Here is a 14,503-nt window from a genome sequence, read left to right as displayed (position 1 = left end):
TATATTTTTATAAAATTTCAAGCTATTTTTTTATTAATCAATTTATTTACCTGATTACTTGTTCATTAATTGATAAATAGGTAGATATATCGTATATAAATAAAATGATATACAAGATAATTTTTTTTTAATATTATATATTGTTTACACTCTTATCCATCTCCTCACAAACCTGCCTCTAAACAAAAATTGGAGGTTGACTAAGTGGAGTTAGACAAAAGATGATGGTGATAGTGTTTCAATATACGTGTTATGATGGGGGTAGGGGTATCTTCGATTAGTTGACAATTTTTTTTGTCATTAGAAATTGTAATGTACTTGATAGTGAGTGATTTAAAAGTATTTTTCTTTTGAGTAATAAAACTTGTGTATTTTGTTAATGAATGAAATTTAATTTTGTAGTTGTTTTGGGGAATTGTTGTCATTTTTATAAGAAAATATTTGAGTTTTGTATACATTTATTATATGTCTACAAGTTGGTTGATGTGTTTTTTAATTTAATATAAGAGAATACAAGTGAATAATATAGTAAACCAAAATAGTTGTTTATAGTTACTTATTATGTTAAAATAAGCTTTCTGCAATAACCTTTTTTGTTATGAATATGAAGATTTTGTCATGAATTTTTGCTACAAAAGATAAATTTATTTTTGCAACGATTTTTTTTTTTTTTGTCGTGAAAATGTATATCTACAAAACATTGGTCATATGCAATGTATATAAAGTGTTGCAACCAATGCATTTTTTAAATGATAATATTGTTGGCCGGCGTGGCTTCTCAAAAAAGGGGTGAATTAAGATATTTTAAATTAAAATTAAGTGTGACAAATTAAAATTAAGGCAAGTGCAGAGTAAAAATATGCATTCACCATAAATTTAAATCAAGGATATTTTGTTATCAATATGCCACTAGCGATATTCACCACCCAATAACCCTTTATTGGAAAATTTCCCTAATTAGATTCATTAGCTAGAATTTACATAAAATAGATTATGACTCTCTTTTTAAGTTATGTGTATCCTCTAATACACAATTTAAAAAATATATATATCCCTTGAGATTAATTGGCTAAATTCTACCTCTAGCAAGCTCTTCTATATAAAATTAACGATCCTAGAACAACCTATGAAATAAAGAAGTGAAAGTACAAAAAAGGAAAAACTTACAGCCTAGAATTAATTGGAAAGAAAGTCTTCTCCATTGAGATATTCATATATTAATAATGCATATTTTACCTAATTTGGGGTTTAAGGATTATGTTTTAATTAAGTATACTGTTAAGGTTTTAGTGATTCTTTTGTTTTTAATATTTTTATTGTGTTGGGATACTACTACTGGAAACTGTTTTCTGGTGCATATGAAGTCATCTACACTAACATCAAGTTTGAAGATGAAGTTTATGTAGATGAATAAAATGAATTTTAATCAAGAGATGAAGATGAACTTCAAATTTTGGTTTTGTTGACTAACCCCCCCTTATATAGCAACCCAATGACCCGTTCCTATTACCGGAAACAAAGGCCGATGACCAGATCATCAAGAGGCAAAAATACCCAATTTCTGTTATAATCTTTATGTATAAATTCAAAGTAAAGTGTCACCGGTGATTATAAAGCTTTTTAATCAGATCTAACATCTACTAGGAAAAGAAACCTTTAAAAATAACCTATTAACCAGAGCTGAAAATTTATTAGCAGATTAGTGAAATTGGAAACCCAAGGACCCTGAGGGACAAGATCTTGCGGGCCTATCAGATCTATTGCATGGAACTTCGAGATTGCTCGTTTGTCTATATTATACACGTACTCGATTCCTTTATTGACGTGATGTAGGAATAATGGTTCTTTATTTTTTCATGGTTTTGCTTCAAACATCATCCGTTGCAATTAACAGAAAAATAAACTCCAAAACTCGATCTCTGTTTTGGCAGCTTCAAAGTTCCAAGAGCTACAATGCAGTAAGCTCTTATCGATCAATGTATAATAACCAAATTAGACAGCTTAGATGAAAATCCACGGAGTACATTGTTATTTGTCAACCTCTCATCCACTACCATATAAACCATCGCACGCTCTGGTTTGGAGCAACGGCATCTTCTTCTCTTTTTCATTAACTAATTCTGCTCTCCATCTTCCACCGACTCCTCACTTTCCATGGCGCTTTCATTTAATACTTTGCTCATAATGTTCCTGTTGGGAACTTTGATTGATCACTGCTATGGCGGAAGCATCGCCATCTACTGGGGCCAAAACGGTAATGAGGGAACACTGGCAGAGACCTGCGGCACCGGGAACTACCGATTCGTCAACTTGGCATTCCTCAACACATTTGGCCATGGCGTGACACCGCAGATCAATCTAGCAGGCCACTGCGACCCATACTCCAACGGTTGCACCAAACTGAGCGAAGACATCAACACATGCCAAAGCCGTGGGGTGAAGGTGATACTCTCCATCGGAGGCGGTGTGGGGGACTACTACTTCTCCTCCGCGGACGACGCCAGACAGTTCGCCGAATACCTGTGGGACAATTTTCTGGGCGGGCAGTCGTCTTCCAGGCCGTTAGGGAACGCTGTACTGGATGGCATAGATTTCGACATTGAAGGAGGGTCGCCAGATCACTACGACGACTTGGCGAGAGCTCTCTCCTCTTTCAGCTCCAGGGGGAAGAAGGTCTACCTAACGGCAGCGCCACAATGTCCGTTTCCTGACGCGTGGGTGGGCGGTGCCTTGAAGACTGGTTTGTTTGATTGTGTCTGGGTGCAGTTCTACAACAATCCGCCATGCCAATACTCTTCTGGCAGTGTGACCAACCTCGAGGATGCATGGAAGCAGTGGACGTCCGACGGCACAAGACGCTGCCGGAAGTGGGTTCATTCCCATCGATGATCTTACCTCTCACGTGCTTCCATTGATTAAGCACTCCAGGAGATATGGTGGGGTGATGCTGTGGTCCAAGTATTATGATGACCAGACTGGATACAGCAAGGCCATCAAACGTGATGTTTGAACCAGGAAGATGCGAGGGCTCCCACCTGCTTCACCGTGTTTGTGTTTATATATGTACTTTTGTAGCTCTCTTTAGTCATGGTGAGCATGATGTAAAAAAGACCATTGTGGTATCGACAAATGCCTCAATTAGTCAGGCTAACGAACTGGAATAAGCATCACTTTTATAATCAGGGAGACTTGATCCTGGCCTTGGGAGACTTAGGTTGTTAAACACATGTAAGTGGCAAAAGTTATGCATGAACTAATTGTTAGATGTTGACTTGAACCACATTAGAGGATGAATTGAACCACACCTTTACAATTGAGTATGAGTGGTATAAATACAATTTACAATAGAGAAGATAAACTTTATATAATAAGATAAATACAACATGAGATAAATCCAATGAAATTTTATCCGATAACTGAAGGGATTATGCTTATTTCTTATCATGCCCTCTCAAGATAGGTCACTTGTTAGAGAGGCTAATCTTGTTTCGTAGCAACTGAAACTGTGAACTTGGCACTGACTATGTAAGGAGATTTGTTTCGAGGGTCTTGGAAGCAAAATGACGGGAAAAGCAATAACACTAGTAGACGTTGGGTCGGACGGAATCGGAGAGAACACGTTGTCTAGTGAAAAGATGTAGAAGAGCAGCGGCACTGGTAGCTGCTGGGGTGTTCAGGATCGAAGAGAACGCACCGTCCGGTGAAGAAATGTGGAAGAACAACGGCCCTGGTAGCGGTTAGGGTGGACAAAATCTCATTGTCTAGTGAAGAGATGTGGAAAAGCAGTGACACTGGTAACAACTGGGGCAAATGGAATCAAAGAGCTCGCAAGGTCTGGGGAAGAGATATAGAAGACCAACAACACTAGTGGCAGCTGAGGCAGATGAAATCGAAAGTGAATCATCTGGATGGTTCAACTTGGGAGGGTGTGAAGTTACGGGTGAAGAAGCAAAGGAAGCGGAAGAAAAAAAATTGGAGGATGGCAGATGCAAAAGATCTATCTGCTCTAATACCATGTTAGATGTTGAGCTGACCATATTAGAGGATGATCTGAACCACACCTTTACAATTGAGTACATGTGGTATTTATATAATTTAGAATAGAGAATATAAGATTTACATGATAAAATAAATATAACATGGGATAAATCCAATGGGATCCCCGGATGCAAATGCAGATTGGGCCAGATCCCCGGATGATAGGAAATCTACTTCAGGATATTATACGATGGTTGGAGAAAACTTGGTTACATGGAGGAGCAAGATACAGAATGTAGTTGCACGATCTAGTGTAGAAGTAGAGTACAAATCACATTGAACTCCTATGGATTAAATCTTTCCTTACTGAACTAGGATTTTATAAAGATGCTCCTATGAATGTATATTGCGATAATCAGGCCGCAATACAAATCACATTGAATCCAGTCTTCCATGAGAGAACAAAACATATGGAAATAGACTGCCACTTCATACGAGAAAAATTCATGGCATGCATCTTATCTCTTAAGCATGTATATTCATAGAACAAGGTTGTAGACATTCTCATCAAACCAGTCAGTCATAAAATTTTGTCCACCGTCTGCAACAAGATGGGCATCTACGATGTTTTCTCACCCCAAGCTTGAGGGAGAATGTTACAATGTGGGACCCACCATGGCTACACGAGCTAATGGGACCCACCATGAGGTCAAGAGATGTCAACAAGGGCCCTCATACAAGTTGGCTCAAGCCAGGAGACAAGGAACATGAGCTAGAATTAAATAAAAGATTTGAAGATCAAGTGGGACCCACAAAGATACCGCGAGTTGGTATCCCTATCAACATGAGCTGGAAGATCATGTGGGATCCACAAAGATAAGACCATGAGCTGTCTTTCTATCTTGGTTCACGTGCTTAAAGAAGAGATAGAAGTTGAGTTAAATTAGTCTCATAAATAGATAATGTAATCTTATCATGATAGACTTATCTTAGAGAATTCTAGTTGGAATGTAATTAGGAGTCCTAAGATTACTTGTACATGAACTCTATCACCTCCTCAACTATAAATAGAGGTGATTGTAACTCATAAATAAATCAAGCAAGTCTCTTTTTTTTTCTCCTCTCTCGTGTGAAGTGCTCTCTCTCTAATCTCTTTTATTTTCCTTCTCTTCTCTTTCTACCCGAGATCCTTTCTCCTTTTTATCTTTTTATCTTTTTTTATTTCTCTCTCCCCTTGCTCGAGGTATTATTCACAGGGTCCTAAATTCAACAATTTTCTCAACAAATTATGACCATCATTCGACACTCTAGGGTAGACCTCATGAATGAGGAGAGTGTGAACCTGCCATAGAAAATGCCAATCAGTGAGATGTAGGTAAGCAAGTTTTGTTTTGCTAAATGGAGAGGCCGATGGGTTCAAAAGGATACAATTGGCAAGGAGGTGCAACAACAAGTCGACTCAGGAGATGAAATAAGCCTAGAACCACCTCAAATCGAGCAATATGTGTTTGTAGAAAGGAAGCGATTAGGGGTGCATCCTCATCCTTGGATCGGTTCCTACAACTTGAAGAAGCAATTGATGATTTGAAGGTGACCCAAACAACAAAGTAGTTGCACAAGAAGAAGAGCTCAAGTTGGGTCAAAATGGGCTCATAGAGGGCCAAATTAGTATTCAGTTCATGCTTGAGATCCTACTCAGCCGCTCTGCTCCTCCCCCACCGCCTCAATAGGATGCCACTACTTTTCATTTTGACCAAGACTAGACTCCCTATCTTTTGTATTTACATTTGCATATGTACTCATCTTTTTGTACACATTGTGACTATATTTGAAAGGCCATTGAGCCACTTTTTGTCACAAATTCTATTTTACAACTTCTTTTTGAGTATAACAAAAAGGCGGAGAAAACAAAAAAGGCACTAAAGCACTAAAATAAAAAACTAAAATTTGAAATTTTGATGTGCATATATTAAGGGAGATTTATTTCCCTAAGATTGACACATTTACTTAGCTCCAACTCCTAGGGATGTTCTTATTTTTAATCTTTCAAAATTAGGTTTTGTCATCATAAAAAAAAAGTGAGAATATTGATCGAGCATTGACTCCCCTTTTTTTTTTATGACAACAAAACTAATTGATCTAACAATTGTAATTCAAGCATTTCATATGCATTTCCTTCAAAAGACACACAAGTGAAAGGTCTATGCAAAGAATCTGCAGAAGCTTCTCAAAGACCTCAAGCTACACCACAGTGTCAACTTGTTTTTGAAGAAGCACCCTCAGAAAGAAGAAACAATGCAATGAAGACTAGAGTTTAGGAAGTCATGAAAATCACAAAACTCAGTCTTTGTAAGAGAGCAGCCCTAAACCTTCCAAACTTGAGGTGTAATGAAATTTGTTGGAGCTTTAGGTCATATTTGAATTTCTACATGTTTTGACAAGCATACACACATTTCAAACATGTTAGAGTCACTTAGGATCACTTTTATTCATGTTTTAAAAATACACTTACTGAACTGACACAGGATTGATTGATCAACATCTGCCAATTATCGATCAACTAGAAGTGCACAAGCCAAAAGTATAAAGCATGGTCGATCAATCAAAGTCAATTGATTGATCAACCAGAATGTTGAATTTCTAGAAAAGAGAAAAACTTTACTAACTTATTGTAATCTGGGTACATGAGCCCCTAGAGTTTGATTGCAATTAAACTATCCTTGTGTTGGGATCTTCCCGGGCCATGGATCTCGTCACCCTTCTTCCCTCTCTTCCCTCCAGATTGGCTGTTGACACTGGAAGAGAACTCCTGTTCTTGGAACGTGTAATGGTGGAAATGGATTGAGCCTTGAGGAGGCTCGATTTGGACCTCTGAGGGAGAATCCGGCCTAGACCTCTGAAGGAGAATCCGACCTGGAAAAAACTAAATGATTCAATGCTTAATCTTCATTCAGCTCTTTGTCCCAATAAATAGGTTTGGGGATGAAATTACAACTCAGACCCATGGGTCACATGGTTCTCGCAAAATTATATTCAAACCAAACCAAACCAAATTCAACATACATGAAAGGGGAAATAGCATAATTTAATTCCTACGTCTGTTGATAACTCGGGATGCTATGGAGTCCATAACATCACCCCCTCCTGAAGAAAGAGCTTGTCCTCAAGCTCGAAAGAGGGGTAGAGATCCCTGAAAGCGGCTAAGGGCTCCCATGTAGTGTCAATGGGGTTAGTATCAGCCCACTGCACTAGAATCTCCCAATCACCCTGAATGCGGTGAGCTTGCAACACCTGCACTGGAATAGAAAAGACCCGACCCTCATGTAGCGGTGGCAGAGGTGTGTGTAGGAATGGGGAATCTCCGTGGAAGGTCTTCAATTGGGAGACATGAAACACATTATGGATCTTGGCTTATGATGGAAGCTGCAAGCGGTAGGCAACTGTGCCATTGCGGTCCAACACCTTAAAGGGCCCATAATATTTCAGGGAGAGTTTGTGACGTTTAGAGGCTATCAGCGAAAGCTGTCGGTAATGTTGGAGACGCAACCACACATAATCCCCTGGAGAGAAGAAGACGTCCCGATGCTTCTTATCATAATAGAGTTTCATGGCCTGTTGGGCCTCCTGGAGATGAGTGCGTACCTCATGGAGCATGGCGTCCCTTTCGGCTAAAGCCCGGTCCAAAGTGGCAACCTTGGATGCACCTGGTTCATACCATAAAAGAAGAGGCGGATCTCTGCCATACACTACCTTGAACGGAGTAGTGCCAAGTGCGTTGTGGTATGATGTGTTATAACAGAATTCGGCCCATGTCAGCCACTGAACCCACTGTTTAGGTGAATCCCCCACAAAACAACGGAGATACATCTCAAGCGTCCTGTTGACCACCTCGATCTATCCATCAGTCTGCGGGGTGGTAGGCGGAAGAGAACGCCAATTTGGTGCCTTGCAACTTAAAGAGTTCTTTCCAGAACATACTGGTGAAGATGGCGTCCCAGTCACTGGTAATGGACGCAGGCACCCCATGTAACCAGACAATATTATCCATGAAGAGCTGAGCCACATGAGCTGCTGTGTAGGGATGCACCAAAGGGAGGAAATGGCCATACTTAGAGAAGTGGTCAACCACTACAAATATAACGGATCTGCCTGAAGAGGTGGGAAGGCCATCAATGAAGTCCATAGAAATATCGGACCATACCTGTGACGGTAGCTGAAGAGGTTGGAGCAACCTTGCTAGACTTAATGATTCGGCCTTGTTCCGTTGACAAGTCTAACAAGCTGCCACATACTCTGTTACACTTCTCTTCATACCCTTCCAAAACAATTCGCGACTAAGGCGGAAATATGTCTTCTGTCTTATCTCATGTGTACAATCATGGAAAGAGGTTAAGATGCTGGTAATGAGTGGCGAGGTGGGGGTGTAGAACAATTCTGTTTTTGAATTGGATAAGACGATCCTGGATCGTCCAATGGCTATCCGAGGTCCCCTGCTGAATATCATAATATTAGGCAATGAGTTCGGGATGCTGATGTGTCTCCTCCCTAATAGAGTCCAACAAAAGACTTCTGGGCTGACTGATAGCATGCAATTGTGGCTCTAGAATGTCTCGGCGAGACAAGGCATCGACCCCCACATTCAGACTGCCAGGTTTATACTCAACGGTAAAGTCAAACCCCATCAGTTTACTCAACCAGTGCTGCTGAGGAGAGGTGGTGAGACGCTACTCAAGAAGATACTTCAGGCATGAATGATCGGTTCGAATAAGAAATGGGTGCCCCCAGAGATAGGGCCTCCAATGTTGGACGACTTTAGCTAAACCGATCAATTCCCTTTCATAAGAAGCAAGTTTGTGATGGTGTTGGCCAAGTTGTCAGTTGAAATAAGCGATCGGGTGGCCTTGTTGTTGTAACACTGTACCTATACCCCTGCCCAAAGCATCACATTCCACTACAAACAACTCATCAAAGTCCGGTAGCTGTAAAACCGGCCCTGAAGATAAGGCTGCCTTCAACTACTGAAAAGAATGATCCGTTGGCTCAGAACAATTTAAAGCATTTTTCCTGAGGAGATTGTTGAGTGGCGCTGCAATCTGTCCGTAGCTATGGATAAATTTTTGGTAATAACCAGTGAGGCCCAAAAATTCCCTTAACGCTGTGATGGATATGGGAGGAGGCCAGTCTATGACGGCCTGAATCTTGCTCAGGTCAACCTTTACCCCAACGACGAAAATAACGTGGGCCAAGTATGCCACCTCGTTTGTGCCCATAGAACATTTGGACTTGTTTAAAACCAAATGATGTGAACGGAGGAGAGTAAATACCTGGTGAAGGTACTGAAGGTGCTCGTCCCAATGTTTGCTATACACCAATATATAATAAAAAAAGACTAGAACATATTTCCGTAAGAGAGGGCTAAATACCTCATTCATGAGGGCCTGGAAAGTGGATGGCACATTGGAAAGACCAAACGACATCACTGCGAATTCGAAATGCCCATGGTGCATATGGAATGCGGTCTTCTCCACATCTGAAGGATGAACTCTAATTTGATGATAACCTGATTTCAAGTCCAACTTTGTAAATATAGTGGTGCCATGTAACTCATCTAACAACTGGTCCACCACGAGAATGGGAAATTTGTCTTTAATTGTGTTAGCATTGAGTTGTCTGTAGTCCACAAAAAATCTCCAGGACTTGTCATGTTTTTTTACCAGTAACACCGGGGATGAGAAAGGAGACCTGTTGGGCTGAGTAATTCCCTAGGCAATCATATTTTGGCATTGTCTCTCAATTTCATCCTTTTGTAAGTGGGGGTAATGGTAAGGTCGAACCACCACAGGTTCTGTCCCCCAGTTTCAATCTGATGCGGTGATCACGGTGGCGAATAGGTGGAAGAGCTGTAGGTTCCTGAAATAAATCTTCAAAGTCTGTAAGTAATTGAGATAACTTACAGTGCTCGGCGCTCTGCACCTGAACTACCTGAAGTGTGCAGGGCATAATATCAGGTATGCCATGCAAGGTGATCTGACACTGGCCCTCTGTGAAGGTCATGGTCAGGGCCTGAAAATCCCACAAGATAGGCCCCAACATCTAGAGCCATTTAACTTCGAGTACCAAATCAAATCCTGCCAGTGGAATCACCAAGAATTCGGCAATAAAGGAGTGACCCTCAATACAAAAGTGGGTGCCTGTAGAGATACCCACACTGGCGATTTTGGACCCATTGGCCACTGTGACTGAGAGTCCTATTTTCTACGTGATTACCAACCCAAGCTGTTCTGCTGCTGGCTGACTTATGAAGTTGTACATCTTGCCAGAGTCAACTAAGGCTAGTAACTATAGATGGTGCAACTTGGCCTGAACTTGCATTGTGTTGGAACTGTACATGCCAATCTTGGCCTGGAGTGAAATAGCTGGGGCATCATTTTCTGTTTCAACATTGTCTTCTTTTGGGAGTATTTCCTCAGTATCCTCACAGAGAAGCACACTGAATTATCTCTTGCATATGTGACCCTGGACATACTGTTCATCACAATATTCTCAGAAGTTCCATCTCTTGTCTATTCAATTTTTTTATGTATGGGATTGGCGGCGTGGAGGAAGAACTCTCTACAAGTGGAGCTGCATTGTGTCCAGGACGTAGAGGCCCTGAATTGGGTGAGGGCGCAGTGGTAGTCACCCTGCTTGGCCAAGTTGGTCTTCGGAGGAGGGATTCCTTCAAAACTCGCTGTTTAGTATCAATGGTCCTGGCCAAGTTCATAGCGTGGTCCAAATCTCTAGGTTCGTGTAATTCAACCTCCAGACGCAGGGCCTCTGTCAAGCCAGCAATATAAATGTTAACATACTGGGAGGGCTTGGCATTGGTACTGGCTCTGGCCAAGCGTTCCTGGAAGGTCTTTTGGTACACTTCAATTGTGCCCATCTGTTTCAAATTCACCAATTCACCCAACGGATTGCAATGGGCTAGAGGACCAAACCTCATCATGCAAGATTGTTTAAATACATCCCAATCCAGAACCAAATGTTCATTTGTGAATTGGTGGAACCATAGAAGCGCTTCATTGAGCATGTGGAATGCAGCCAACTGGACCTGGTCATTCGTCGGTATTTTTTTTATGGTAAAAGAACTGGTCACATCGGTGTAACCAGATCAAGGGGTCCTTAGACCCATCAAATGTACGAAAGTCCAATTTCACATACCTGGGAACCGAATTAGGGGCAGTAGCGTGAGGTCCCAATGGGGGATGTGGGTGGTGCAACAGTGGTGGGTGGTGCACTGCCAGTGGTGTATAGCTTCCCGGCGGCGGCGCTTGAAGCCCATTGTCCTCCTGTCGCCGAAGGAGGAGCTAGATTGATTCAACCATGGCTGCCATGGCCGAATGCAGGTCAGTCGTGGATTGTCGCACCTCATCAAAGGATTCCTTTGTTTGTTGACGATTTTCATCAATCAGTTGATGCAAATCCTTTGGGGAAGAGGAATCCCCAAGGGTGGACCTGTCTGATACCAAGATGTTGGGATCTTCTCGGGCTATGGATCTCATCACCCTTCTTCCCTCTCTTCCCTCCAGATTGACTGTTGATGCTGGAAGAGAGCTCCTGTTCTTGGAACGTGTAATGGTGGAAATGGATTGAGCCTTGAGGAGGCTCGACTTGGACCTCTGAGGGAGAATCCAACCTAGACCTCTGAGGGAGAATCCGACCTAGCTAAAACTAAATGATTTGATGCTTAATCTTCATTCAGCTCTTTGTCCCAATAAATGGGTTTGGGGACAAAATTACAACTCAGACCCATGGGTCACATGGTTCACGCAAAATTACATTCCAACCTAACCAAACCAAACCAAATTCAACATACATGAAAAGGGAAATAGCATAATTTAATTCCTACATCTGTTGATAACTCGGGATGCTATGGAGTCCATAACACCTTGTCCTAGCATAATTAAACAACTGAACATAAATAGAGACTAACATAACTAAAATATCTTTTAATTGAAACTCTTGTGTGAGACTCCTTCCATAATAATCCTGGTTCTGTAAGACTTCTTATTGTGAGAGTCATGTAAGACTCTTTCATATCTGTTCTTTAACACTCCCACTCAAACTGGAGTTTATATCTTCAGCTTGCAATGAAAAGAATTATTGGTCTTCAATTTCTTTTGTTGAAAAAAATTCTTCACAGATGTAACTCTTCATAGAGGCAAAAATTTCATCTTTTGTTCTCCCCTTTTCTTGTATAATTTGGTGGCATAAAAATTACAACAATATGTGGAATTAAATACCTTTTTCTTGTACTTCTTCTTCTATTTCTCCCGCTCAAGCTGGAAGGTATCGGTGTAATCCTAGCTTGAAACAAAAATATAACTATATTTGTTATCTCCTCCATCAAGGTGTCCTGAGGATAAGAACTCATCCAGACAGACTCATAAAAAATTCTCAATGGACTTAAAACACCCATATGTATATAAAAATGAGAAACTTACCGAAGCAACGCACAAGAGGTTGGCCCAAAGGGGTATATGAGAGTGTAAAAAAGGACGGTAGGAGAAAGGTAACCAATAAAAAAAGGGGTAAGTGGGAAATGTAACCATGGAAAAATAACCACCTTGATAATCAGAAGGAGATTGTAACGATAAAAAATAAAAAAAATTTGACCAAGTATGTGATTTTGGTCTCTTATTCACACCTATTAGGGTGAATGGCATAATTTTAATTGATGTATCATTGACAACTATTGATAAAGCTTAAGGGGGAGGATTAGGGACAACAACTCAATCCTAATCTCTCCTTCTCTTCATCTCAATGTGCTCTAGCATCCTCCTCTCTAGTCGTCACCCTTCTCTTCCTTCTTCCTTCTCACTCGCTTCTTCTTCCTCTTTTGTCTCTCCTTATTTCTTCTCTCATCCATCACTATTACCCTGAAGGTCTAGATATTATGGAGTCGTGAAAACAACATGGTATCAGAGCGATTTATTTCAGGACTCCTGAAACAAGTTCTGGTTTGAAGTGTGGGATTCTACCTCTTCGGTTTGTGCTGGAATGACTTGGGAAAAACTAAGTATTTCTTCCTGGTATGATTCTTGATTTTTCATCTATATTAATGTCAGACATATGCCAGGCGTTCTTTCTTCAGAAATTATGCATCTTTCATGAAATTTATGAGGAAAAGTTTAAAGTTTCTCTTACTCCATGAAAGCAGAGTTCTAGGTTGAAAGAAAACTATCTTTTTTAGGTGTTGTACAGCTTTGTTTCCATGCTTCATATAGCCTTATTTTTCTTATAAATGTGTGGCTGGTTGATGATATCATCCTTTGAAATCATCAAGATGTTTTTGTTTTTATCACAAACCTGGATTGAATTATTGTAATACCGGTTGATAGATTGTTGAAATTTGACATCTTGCAGTGCTGTTTGCTACATGCTAAGCTCACCTTGAGTTCCAGCATATTTATCAGAAATTTAACTTCTTGTTTTGAATCTACTTTGATTTCAGACATCTCTTATCTTTGGAAATATTTCCTTATTCCTTAGTGCTGCTAATTAAGTCAAGTTTATCATTGGAAACTTTCTATTTTTAATCTAAAGAATCTGGAAAGTATTCTAGACTAAATATCTTTGACTATTTGATTAGAAGCGTTCCTAATGATGAAATGATCAATTTGGAAACAGAAACTTTCTGTTAAGATATGCAATTACAAAGAATAGGCCTTTCCATACTTGCTGATTAGAAATTTGCTGTTTTAATCCTTGCTGCTGCTCATTACAGACTGGATTAAGCTCGGATTAAGAAATTTCTTGGTTATGTAATCTCTTCTCTCAAACGTCTATTATAGCAGCAGCCATATGGAATATCCATTCTTCTCTTATTCTGTAATTAGAAGCAAGCATTATTTCTCTTAGACGTTCATTACAGCAGTGAATCTTTCAAGTAGCTGAATAACATATCTTCAATAACAACACTTGATCTTTCACTGCTCAGTTTCAGGACTTGTTTAGTTCTGGAGTTATATCTCAGGTACGTGGAGATTACAGCAATGTTTTTTTACAGCAGCAAGTGTTATCTTGCAGCATACTTTATTTACAGCAGCATATTATAGCAGTAGCAAGTGGTATCTTGCAACAACAGCAGGTTATTTTTTGCAGCAGGTGTTCTTAGTTTTCTAAGACGTGCATCTGGTGTCTATTGCAGGAGCAAAAGTTACCAACCTTTACTACAACAACAACATATTACTCATCTTGAATTGGGTTATTTATCAGCAACTGCTCTTATTTTTCTGAGATGTACATCTGGTCTCTATTCGTGTAGCAGCAGTAACCAATTTTTTTTACAGCAACAGCATATTACTCTCCTGTTATTTTGTTTTTATTTGTATATTGCACAAGGAGTTCAGAGCCAATATTTTCTCAAAGCTCATATATGGCTGATGAGCTAAATGCTACAAGGGCTTGAAAAAAAGTGATTTACTTAAAATCACTATGGTTCCTTTAAAGGGACTATCTAATTACCTAAGTTGGTCTCTAT

The 14,503-nt window shown here is 40.1% G+C and overlaps 1 pseudogene; it reads left to right on the top strand.

The window, feature by feature from the left end:
• Positions 1 to 2,124: 2,124 nt before the first annotated feature.
• LOC137943575 (acidic endochitinase-like) lies at positions 2,125 to 3,010 on the top strand (annotated as a pseudogene).
• Positions 3,011 to 14,503: the final 11,493 nt, after the last annotated feature.

This window comes from Aristolochia californica, unplaced genomic scaffold (assembly GCF_029961685.1).
Source record: "Aristolochia californica isolate CCGP_79_NKW_82.1479 unplaced genomic scaffold, dmAriCali1.0.hap1 SCAF_11, whole genome shotgun sequence".
NCBI lineage: Eukaryota > Viridiplantae > Streptophyta > Magnoliopsida > Piperales > Aristolochiaceae > Aristolochia > Aristolochia californica.
The sequence above is the reverse complement of the archived record's forward strand: the minus strand, read 5'-3'. Positions and strand labels throughout refer to the sequence as shown.